The sequence below is a fragment of the Uranotaenia lowii genome, chromosome 3 (assembly GCF_029784155.1).
Source record: "Uranotaenia lowii strain MFRU-FL chromosome 3, ASM2978415v1, whole genome shotgun sequence".
NCBI classification, from domain to species: domain Eukaryota; kingdom Metazoa; phylum Arthropoda; class Insecta; order Diptera; family Culicidae; genus Uranotaenia; species Uranotaenia lowii.
The window spans coordinates 284,930,653-284,943,253 of NC_073693.1; the positions used below are offsets into that span (position 1 = coordinate 284,930,653).

At 35.2% G+C, this 12,601-nt stretch overlaps 1 protein-coding gene across 1 annotated transcript in view; it reads left to right on the forward strand.

The window, feature by feature from the left end:
* LOC129758230 (spectrin beta chain, non-erythrocytic 1-like) overlaps window positions 1-12,601 on the forward strand; it is a 252,949-nt gene that overhangs the window by 103,002 nt on the left and 137,346 nt on the right. The window lies entirely within an intron of this gene.

Genomic DNA, 12,601 nt, shown 5'->3' on the forward strand with positions numbered 1-12,601 from the left:
ATATTATCTTTAAAATATTTTATACATTATGTTGTTATGCATCCGAAAAAGACAAAAATTCGTACACGGATGTTCTTTTCGACGGTCAAACAATTTCTTTTTTTAAATTTCCGTTTGAAAATGCGGTCCCAATTACCAACCAAATACAAAACCATCAGATTTAAAATTAAAAGCGAAACGAAGTTCGTACGGGATCAGCTAGTATATATATAAAAAGCAATTATCTGTATGTTTGTTTGTTTGTTTGTCCTCTATAGACTCAGCCGTCTTAAGAGCTAGAGATCTGAAATTTGGCATGGATGCTCATTAGGACCAGGAATGATGAAAAATGTTATAGATTTTTGGATGACTCCTTCCGAAGGGGGTCGTCCATACAAGACAAATATTGTTTTCGCGTTATTTACGTTATTTTCCGTCGGATTGTGATGAAAATTTGCACATGAGTGTTTTGAGAGACGAACAATCGATTACAGTTATCAAATTTAGGGTCAGGGGGTCGGCCAAAGGGGTCGTCCATATCCACTGATCAATGTTGTTGCGATATTGGCCTTATTTTACATCGGATTGTGATGAAAATTTCCACGTGAGTGTTTTGAGCAACCCCCTGGCAACTTGACAGTTCGGTCGAGTTTCGTGTGTCTGTTTCAAAATCGCAGATGTCGCATGTGTGCCGCTTGTTTACATACTTTTCGAGTCATGCATATGGAAAGGGCACACTATTAAATGTGGTACGAATCAGGCAAATTCATAACTTTCGAATGAATAAAAAAAAGTTTTTACCGAAATGGTCAATCTCATTTCAAATATTCTACCGATTTATGTATTGTGTAGGAACAGTTTTTCTATAAAATGGCAAAAGTTCTGCTGTAATGTGATTGTTTTGTCATTTTATGTTCATATGCATCGCAGTTTATGGCAATCACTTAATGATTGATGCGGTAATGTTGTATTTTACATTTATTGTGCTTGAGTGTCTTCAACAGTTTCGGTGGAAGGTAAAGTTGTCCCAAAAAACTGCCGGATATCAGTAATTTATTTAAATCAGTCCAGAACTTTTAAACCTTATAACCTTTTTATCATATATGTAGGACACACAAATTAACGCTCTATTCGTTTTCTTGGACTAAACATTTGAAAACAGATTCACTTCACATAAAACATAGCAAAAAGTTCCAAATTCAAAACTTTTTTTCAGTTATTGAATCAGTTACAGAAAACACATTTCAATATGGGTCCTTCCGACATGTGAAGTAGCTCGATTTCTGCTCGTTTCTTCGATTTGACAGAACCAGAGAACCAGAAAAAACTGGCACACGCGATTTGTATGGGAAACGTCAAGTTGCCAGGGGGTTGGTTTTGAGAGACGAGCAGTCGATTAAAGTTATCAAATTTAGGGTCAGGGATCGGCCAAAGGGGTCGTCCATATCCACTGGTAAATGTTTTTGGGATATTGGCTTTATTTTACATCGGATTGTGATGAAAATTTGCACATGACTGTTTTGAGAGACGAGCAATCGATTACAGTTATCAAATTTAGGGTCAGGTGTCGGCCAAAGGGGTCGTCCATATCCACTGATTAATGTTTTTGCGATATTGGCGTTATTATAGATCGTATTGTGATGAAAATTAGCACATGAGTGTTTTGAGGGACGAGCAATCGATTTCAAGTTTCGAATTGCGGATCAGAAGTCGGCTGAAGGAGTCGTCCATACCCAACTTTAATGTTTTTGCGATTTCGACGTTATTCTATACATTGGATTGAGATGAAAATTTCCGCATAGGAGTTTTGAGGGACGCTCTTTTGCTTTCAGGTCTCAAATCTTGCCTCAGGGGTCGGCAAAAGGGGTTATTATCTGTTTACTGTTTTTACGATATTCTCTTGATTGAGCATGGAATTGTAATGAAAATTGACACATGGTAGTTTAACAGAGAAGATAATTGATTTCAGGTGTCAAGTTTTGAATCGTGGTAAAAAAAGGCCGTCCATGTTAGTTGCTCACTGTTTTCGCGATATTGTCGTGATCATGCATCGGAGTGAGATGAAAATGTTCAGATGAGGGTTATAAACTATGAGCAATTGACTCCAGGTAGCATGTTCCGTGTCAAGGGTCGGCGAAAGGGGCGTCTATATTCACTGTTCACTGTTTGCAAGTTCCTGACGTTATTTTACATATAATTTGAAAAGAAAAATGGCACAAGGGAGTTTTGAGGAACGTAAAATTGAATTTCGGGCCATGGGACAGAAAAAGAGGGTTTCATTCAAAGTTCAGTGTTTTGTGCAATAATTTTGTTGGAGGCAGTTAATTGATACCAATTTAAGTGTGAAGGTCAAGCAAAAGAGTCGTGCACATAAACAAATACAACATGTTTCTGCCATAATGTCTAGATTTTGCAATCGATCGAGAAGAAAACACTTTCACATAAATTTTAATGAAAAGCCATTCAACCGTTTAATTTGAATTTCAAAGAATAGTAATAGTAGAGACTTTAAACACTGTTTAATTTTTTCCCCAAAATTGTCGAAAGAATGTTTCGAATTCATTTTCTAAACTCATTATGACGTACCAATGATTTAAAGCGAAACGAAGTTCGTAGAGGGATCAGCTAGTAATGAAATAAATTGAATGGAAGACCCCCTCTCCCTCTTTGTAACTCCTCAATCAAAGAGGGTGGAGTGCTAAATAATCATAGGAAAATTTCTCGTACCCAAATAACCACTCATGTCAAATTTGATTCCATTTGCTTGATTAGTTTTCGAATTTTGCAAAATAAAATGTATGAGAAGCCTCTCCTTCTTTTCTATCTCCACATTGGAAGGGGGAGGAGTCTCAAACCATCTTTAAAATATTCCCATATTCCTACCCATATACCCTCGCATGCCAAATATGGTTCCGTTAGCTCGATTAGTTCTCGAATTGTGAGAAAATTGTATGGGAGCCCCCAACTCACTTATTATTTCCTCATTGGAAGAAGGGAGGACCAAAACATTTTAGGAACTATATAAACTCCCATGCCAAGCTTGGTCCCATTTGCTTGATCGGTTCTCGAGTAATGCAAACATTCGTCTTTTGTTTGGAAGACCCCCTTCCTGTTAGGAGGAGGGGTCTCAAACCATAATAGGAACCTTCCCTGGACTCCAACACCCTCACCTGCCAAACTTCACGTAAATCGGTTCAGTAGTTTCCGAGTCTATAGGGAACAGACAGACAGACAGAAATCCATCTATATAGGGTGATTTGCCAATCGTTGCACAGCTAAGCACATGATTTTGGTGTTTATGCTGTATTTTAGTCATTTCAACCAAATTCACTCGATTTTTTTCTGTCGATGCACTCATACAGGATTGGTCAACACGATCCAAAAGTTCAAGTGTTTGAAAAAAGTGACATAAAAACTTAAAAAATCATTTGAAACAGCTTGTCTGTGCCCAATAGTTGCACAGGCAAATTTCATGTCGTGCATAATGTTGTCCGATTTTTTTCCAATGGTTGCACATTTTGAAAATCAGTCAGCATGTGGTCGAAGAGGCACATATTTGTTACGGAAGCTTATTATGAGAACTTCTAGTTCAAATGCAATCTAATTTTTAGACGGCCCCTTATGAGAGGGGGGGGGGGGGTCTTCCATATAAACCGTCCAATGCACTTTCTAATTCCAATTCGGCCTAAAACAAAACACACACACAAAGCCGCCGGTTTGAGTTTCTGGAATAGCATTTATCACACGTGAAGTTTTCTCAGAAACTCAAACCCACCTCTTAATTTAGCCGAAGCCATTTGAGTGGAGTGTTATTTAACCTAATTTACCCGGTGTTGAGCCTTTTTTATATGTCCTACCAACATAAAATGTTATGTCTTTCAAATCCCATAGAATGAACTGAAAGGTATTTAATGCTTAATTTTTAAGTGGCTATCAACAGGTGAAAAGATTTGAAAACGTGATCTGTTTTGCCCCCTTTTACCCCTATGAAAAAGATGCGATTTTATAAACAAATGTTTTAGGACTCACTTGGAAGTCGATCGATTTTTACATAATGAATCTCAATTTAAAACTTAAAAATGGACACAACCACGCCTAAAGTTTCGGATCGTTTGACTGATTTATGCTCATGATATACAATTTTGTATAAGAATTTTTTTTCTAAAAGTTAATTGCTTTAAATATCTTTTTCATATAAGTGGGTTTATTTGTAATTAATGTAACCTCTGTAGCATTTCATCAATCTTCAAGAAACAATCATATCACATAGAAATGCTTTCCAAGAGATTTCCGGCTGAAAAACTGTTTTGGATCAAATTAAGTTTCACAAAGCTATGACTGTTTATTTTTCTGGGTGACAAGGGCCAAATAAAGCATCACATAGATGTCTCCAGTGACTGCAACTCGACGGCAGATTCGAATTCCTGAGAAAATTGCACGTCAGATAAGTAATATTTCAGGTCTTCCAACCTTCGACTTCTAGTTTTTGGGATTAAGGGTCGTAGTTTTCCTCCTGTAAAATATTCTGACAATATTAAAAACAATATCAAGGGGATCGCTGTTAACATGGAATAAAATTCTTGTCGCGAAATTAGAGGAACAGATTTTTTCAGAACAGCTTTTAGATTCTTTGCATAAAATGTTGAGTTTATGGTCGAGATAAGGGATTTCAAAATAAATCTGATATAAAAGAAGTCTCTCAAAGCCAGTTGACTTTGACACTTTTCAGACAATGCAAATTGCCCGACTTTCATACATACATAAGTTCGTTTAACGAGTTTAATAATTGAAAAACTTCATTTTTAAGATTTTACGGTAGAAAAAATAAACTTATGGTAATATAAAGTGTCTTTGAATAATTGAATTAATTATTGAAAATCAACATTGAGTGCAAAAAATGTGAAAATTGTGAGTGGAAAATAATTAATTAAAGCACAGAATTTGCTAAAATTACTAGTTAAACGTAAATTTCCACTTATTCAGAAAAAAACATGTCATTTCAATAGACAATTCGAGTTGTTTTAGTTGCATGTAGTCAATGAACGTGTTCAATTTTGTATGACAATTTGTATGCAAGAAGAACTTTCAAAGAAATTTATATAAGTTTGAAATTAATTTTGTTTTAAATTATTGATTTTGCCCATTCTTAAGATTAATTGTTTGCTAGCATGAGAAGAAGCAAACTATTTCATGAAAAAAGTTATAATCATTACGAAATAAAAAAATCGTAATCCATTGAAAAGTATTGTAAAATAGCAGGATTTGCTTTCTGAAGCTTTCAATAATTTCATGACATGTTTTTGCGAAAGTTTTAAATTATCACACTTATGGACTATGCAAAGCAGTATAATGCGATTCTTATTTTAATCCGGTTAACCAGCTTTCAAATTAGCTTTCAAAACTCTAAAATTAAAAAATATTTACCTATTTTGAATATTTTTTATGACAACGAATATCATTTCTGGGATACAAGTTAGGTTTAGTTTTTGTTCACATGCAATGTATTGCAAGAAACAAGAAATATTTTGAAAATACGAAATTATGCTTTTTGAACTTTCAGTACATCGTTGATGGTTTTTGAATGAAAATTTGGATTTTCCCGTACAAGCCTCCTTACTAATTCAAAACACGTTGTTATAATTCAGGACTTAATCAATCGCTTCCAAAATTTTAATTGCTATTTTTAGCTGTAAAAACAACCAAACAAAGTTATTGGAGGTATATGAATTTATGAATTTGAAATTTCCAAACAAATTTTGCAGCGGAATTATGTACAACAATGGGGCAGGAGCAGATTGAACGAACCAATTGTTGCATGATCCAACATATTTTCTGGTTAAGTATGGATTATATTTTTTTTTCAAAATCATGGTGTTAAAATTGTCCAACAATCGTTTCGTATAGAAAACTGAGATGAAAAATGTTTTGTTCTGACGTAAAACCTTATTTGCCGTAGAAGGAATGTTAAGGTTTTTGTTAACAATTAGCACAAAAACCGCGCGAAAAAAACAAGAAAAATTGAAACTGTCGTAAGATACACATTTACCAGCAGAAAATATCACAAAAGCCTCATTTCATCAGAAAACATTCTGAATCACATGATTCAGTATTATTTTTGAGGAAAAATTTAAAAACAGCTGAAATATTGACAATTTAAGTCATGCTGTGCAACAATGGCTTAGGGGACAACGATTGGCAAATCACCCTATATAAAAATGAATTTCTGTCTGTCTGTCTGTCTGTTTGTCTGTTCCCTATAGACTCGGAAACTATTAAACCGATTTGCACGAAACTTGATAGGTGGGAGTATTGGAGGCCGGGGAAGGACTCCTCCCTTTTACTGGAAGAGGGAAGAGGTCTCCCATACAATAGTAGTTTTTATAACTGGAGGTGTAATTCAGCAAATAGAATCAAATTTGACATTGGAAGGTTTTTGAATACGAGATATGTTTCTATAAATGTTACAGACCATTCTGCCTTGCAGTGTGAAAAGGGGAGGGCCGGGGTTGTATTGCTTAAGAACTTATCAACCAATGGATCCAAATTTGATATGATAGGGTTTTTGAAAAAATGGGATCCCTACCTCTTTCCAGCAGTTTCAGATCGGAAAGAGAAAAGGGGGTTTCCATAGGTTGTTTGCGCAAGTATAATTGAGACCCTCCCCTTAATCTCTAAAACTTATTCTGAAAAATGGAATAAAACGTCGCTACCAGACGTTATTTAGGTACTAAAAATATGTCTATAGTAATTCGGCAGCCCTTTCTCCCCTTTGAAGGGGAAAAGGGTTGGGAATCCATACCATTAAAACCTCTATTTTGGCATAATTAAAGAATCAATGTGAAGTTTATAAAATCAGAGCTAAATTTGTAGATCTTTGATAACTAATTTAGAGATCAAGTTTCAGAAAATTAGATTAAATCATCTTTGTAGTGCAATTCGAAACTCCAGTTGAAGCTCTCATTTCAAAGCAGTTGCTTCTGAATTATGTTGAAATTTAATTAAAAATGATTTAAAAAAACAAATTTTATTGATTTCCTAAAATTCTATTTGTTTTTGGAAAGTGTGGCAAAGCACACCGAGTCAGCTAGTTTCATATACAGACCCCGTTCGATTTTGGCAACATTCGATTTTGGCAGCAAAAACCGTTCGACTTTGGCAACATCCAAAAAAGACATTTTTTTGTCACTTTTTTATTTTTTATTTATAGATCAAATAAATCAAAATTAATGTAAAACGTAATATAAGCATGAAATTTTTCAATTCGGCTTATTTATAATAGTTTTAAACTGTAAATACACGAATTTTTCCATGTTTAACTGCTTAAAATCAATATAATTGAGCCAAATAGAAAAATTTTATGCTAATATAAGGTTTTACATTAATTTTGACTAATTTGAAATAAAAATTTAAAATAAAAAAGTGACAAAAAAACCGTTCGATTTTGGCAACATAAAATTTACGGGCGTGTTGCCAAAAACGAACGGGGTCTAGATGAGAGTCTTCATTCATTAAAATGGGAAGCGTCTATCAATACAATATATAATTTATTTTGGTTAAAACTTATTTGTCAATTCAATGAATCATCTCATTGAGTCAAAATGTTTACGTTTATGAATTTTTAACAAAAATCCTTCATGGAGTGTAAAAATTTTGTCCATTTTTTTAATTATTTTTGTGTGGGAGCCCCCCTTTTTTGGATTCGGAGGGGTTTGGAAGTATTATAGAAATCATTCCCGGTCTTGAAAACGGTTACTCACCGAAGTTCACGTTGATCGGTTCAAAATGATCGAAAACTGTCCGAATTGTGTTAAATTTTTATTAATTTTGTATGGGAGCCCCCTTTTTGAATTCGGGGGGGTTTGAAAGGTTATAGAAACCATTCCCGGTCTCGAAAACGGTCACACACCAAATTTCACGTTGATCGGTTCAGTAGTTTCCAAAAATTTTTCGAATTGGGTCATATTTTTATTAATTTAGTATGGGAGCCCCCCCTTTTTTTTTAGTCGACGCGGATTGAAAGTATTTTAGAAACCATCTCCGACCCCAAAAACTCTTACATACTAAATTTCACATTGATCGGTTCTGTAGTTTTCTAGTCTATAGGGAACAGACAGACAGACAAACATTCATTTTTATATATTGTCGCTGAATCCCCAAACCGGAGTTTCCGTCAACATCAGCGACGACGACATCACTGACGACGTTTTATGTTGACCAGACATCTATCAAACATCTTCGAAGTGTCGGAACCAAACAAAAGAAAGCGCGGCCGATTGCCGAGGTGTTTGATGAATTTTTCATCGTCGCTGTTTGGCAAGGTTGCCAATCACCAACTTGAAAACTTCGGATTTCAAGTTCATAGGTCGATTCACGCACTGTCTGGCCACACTATTTATGACATTTCGCGATTCCTGTTTTGATTCCTTATTTTCCAATTCTACACGCTAAGGAAGCAAAGCAAACATTTGGGTCCTCATTTTATTTTCATTCACACGTTTTTAGCAATAGTTCTCAGCTCAGTTTTGGGTTTAAAGAAATTTAAAAAGGAAATTAGTTGTTAAGAAATTACATGGTTTTAGTATGAAATAATGAAAAATCAATCATTTTGTTTGTTATTCCAACTAAAAACAGAAATGTTGGATTAAATGGATCTAAACTTAAAAGTTAAGCTATCCGACGTTATTTTTATTCCTCCAAACAATCATATCGTAACGATTTAGAACAGTTTAGCCTTTTCTTTAAGTATGTTTATCGGAGAATATTACTATTTTGGATTCTTCTGTCCCTGAATAGAGTTGTCGTACAAGTATTTGCAATTTGTTTACAGCTTCCGTTCAAAATAATACAAGAAACTTCCGAACAATCGATTCGGCACATCCCAATTCTTTAGAAGCTTCCACATTTGGACATCGGATGGGATATTTTGTTTCAAGTTGAAGCGCTGCCCCAGAATATTCAATGCAAAGTGGGTTGGTCCAGAAGGAATGAGTTGAAAAAAGGTTTTTCAGAACATGTTGAAATATTTTACTAAACAAACCTCCATTTCGAAATTTTAAAGAATTTTCAACTTTCTGTTCGTTCCCGGAGAGATAACCGTTTTAAGAACCCAAAAAATGCGCTAAATTTAGATCACAAAATGGGACTTGGTTTTTTGCTATTCTCAAACTGAGTTTTGAGTGAAACGAAAAATTTCGCCGCATCCCAATTCGCGTTCGTTAAATTTTGTAAACAGGACAGGCGAACTGTCAACACAAAAGGGAACATACGTCATCGTGAATCGACCCGTTGACAATATATAGATGAAGGATTCAATACCAGTGGAAGTTTCTTCTAGTTCCTCTTAAAAAGAAACTATATTTCCACCTCAGAATCAGTACAACTTGCACCACATTATGCAACCAGTAACGGATCCGCATCAATCAAAACGGGAAACTTCGCATTGGGAAGTGATTTTCACAACTTTTCGATCGACAGCTAGCTAACACCTAGAGGATTGGCACGCAGCCATGCGCGAAAATCAAAGACCACGAAAAAAAAACCCCTATCGCTACCGCATTTGCCAAGTAAGTTGGTGGTTTTCCATTTTGCCGTTTTTCCTTCCCTGCTTTCTACCAAACGCCGAACACCATCATCATCTTGTAAGTTGGCTACCGTTTTTGGACTGACAGAGTAAGTTACACCCTAATCGGAGGGCTGCTAGTAAGTAGACTTACACTCAGCACTCAGATTACGAAATCAAAATCGAAACGCTCAGCTGAATCGACTGTTTTGGAGGGCTGTTATAGCATCATCACCATTTCACAGTGCTTACTGTTTTGCAGTTCCTTTAAGAAAAAAAATGTACTAAAATCTGTTTAAATCTGCTCTCACCTAAGCCGCTAATCAGCATCGGTTTCGATGCTGAATGTGATTGGTTTTGGCAAGCTTTTGCAGATCATTGGCACCGACTGGCTGCCAGCACCATTTAAATTGGAAGGTAAGTTTTAAAAAAACAGACCCGATACAGCTGATTTTCTGCCTAATCGAAGTCTTTCAACACTTTCTAACTTTCGTCGTTGGAAACAGACTTAGGAGACAGAAGAAAGAAATGCAAGGTAACACTCTTGGGAAAAAGAAACAGCATTGAAGACGTGATCGTAAAATCGTAAAATTGGTACTTTGCTAAATGGCTGTTGTTTTGGCGCTTTAAATGCTGACCGAACCGAACAACGGCACGTGAGGCTCATTAAATCGAACCAAGTGCAATTAGCCACCCAAATGCGATTCGCAAAATCAGCCAGCTGATAAGCACCTCGAGCTAGGGGTTTTTTTCCTTTCTAATTAATTTCAAATTGAAAATATTAAAAAAATGGTGTACAAAATTCTAAAACTTCGAAAATTGAATCGTTCAAAAATTATTAGCAACAAGGATAGACTGGGTAGCCTGCAGTTTTCGAAAAAAAAAACAACATGCAAAACCACTGGTATCGTTAACCGGTCCTTGGGTTTCCAAGAGATGATCAATCAGTCGTCAATCATTTTCGTGGTTTTGGCATTTGCCATTGATATGTCTCAGCGAAGAGATCGACACTACACGCCCAGACGCTAAATGATGCTGATGATATTGAATGATGACGAATGGCGCTACCAACACGTTATCGAACTTTCCGGGCCGGAGAGAAAACGAGACAGACCACAATCGATCCGGGCAAAACCTGATACCGATATGGCGAACTCGACTTACTTACTTACGATTTCCCTAAGATATAGACGGTTGCAAGGTTTCACCAGTATTGCTGGATATCTTTTCGTTTCCATCCTAACAGGATGGGATGGTGTAGGCCGGAAATGAATCTGACAGGCGCCACCCGGTTGTACCGGAATCGGTCCGGTCAGTCTGGAATCATATATGTAGGTGCAATGTTTCCGGATGGAGAGCGGTTAAAATTTGTTACATGCAAAACATGTCATCTTTCGAATGTGAGAAATATCAAACATAATATTCAAATTAAAGCAGCCAGAATGAAACCCGATCAAAAGAGAAAAACAAAATTACATCAAGATGAGATATTTTGAAATTCAATTTTTTCCTACCAAAATGAGATATAATTTAGTACTCGTAGGATGTTAAAATATCTCAAATAATAACAAAAAGTCCATGCAAGCATAACTGTGATATAAATTAGTTCCCTTGATAGCATTATTTATATATTAAGACTAGCAGACCCGGTATACTTCGTCTTACCATGTTCAACTGGGCGTCTATTTTCCATTTTTCATAGTTTTCTTTACATTTTTTTTCTTTCCCTTTACTCGAATCGTCCCGCTTACTTCTATCAAAATTAAACCTAAGAATTTTAACTCAACGGGTCTTTTTAAATCCAATTTTTGTAACTTGTTCCATAAATAACTGTATGTTGATAATATGTATGTTTCATTTGCTGCACATATTCCATTTAGTAGATTTATTCCATTTTGTTCGAGTTCACATTAAGGTTTAAACCGAAATAAAAAGTTTCTCATTCATTGAAATATATTGCTTATGAATCTTTTTTAAAATAGAATTTTGAATATCGGGACAATTTTTGGAGTATTTGCCGAATATTTTGCCTAACGCAGCGCTTTCAGCTCCCAATGAGCTTTGGATGGTGTATTTTTTAGAGCTGAAGAAATGAAACATATATGAAAAGATTTTTTACTAACCATTTACAAACAGTTTTTTATTCACCATCCTCATGCTTCGAAGCAGTTTGAATTAAAATCCATCTTTCCACCAAAATTATTTCCAAAAACTTTCGCCTGATACTTAAGTTATAGACTTTACTCATTTCAATTTAAACTGTTCTCAAACAGCACTTGTCATGGCATTAAATCTGACGATTTTGTATACTGCAAATTCCTTTTTTTTTTATTCTAGCAAAAAATGCAAATTAATGCCTTTGAACTTCAACCCAATGAATCAACGAAACGATTGGTTTTGAAAAGAGGAAAAGATATGTTTAGATATATTCACCCATTATTTTTAAGATTCTAATTGAAGCATTGGGATGTCTGATTTCAAAATTTCCTTAACATTTTTGGTGGTGATCTGTGATTTCATTTAGGATTATGTGGTCGGGATTCGACCAGATTGAACTGAACGCCATCAGCAGTTTTCCGAGTCACTTGAGTTTATTGTACTAACATTTTCAACTTTGGACAAAATCTGTGAAACTTATCAACCAGAACCAATAGTTTTTAACCCAAGGAACACATCCCAGTGAATCAATTTACTTATTTTGGTCTCGCAAACGAATTACATGAGTTTCAAAATCTGCAGTTTAAAAAATTTCTCATGGCGTTCAGATCGGTCTGGTCGAAGCCAGGCCATGTAATATTTTTAAGATTTAATAAAAATTAATTGAAAAGCAGATTATTTTAAATTTAATAGATCGAAATGAAATAATCTGTTCAGGCTCCGATGATTTCGTGAGTTCATTTCAAAAATGAAACACCGGGGCAAATGCAACGAATATCACCACAGTTCAACTTTCATTTTTTCTGAAAATAAAAATTAAAAAAAAAAAAGTTATGTTGACAAAAAGAAATATCGAAGCATACATTTGACCCATTTATTGGGGCAAGTGAAAACACATAGGTCTTT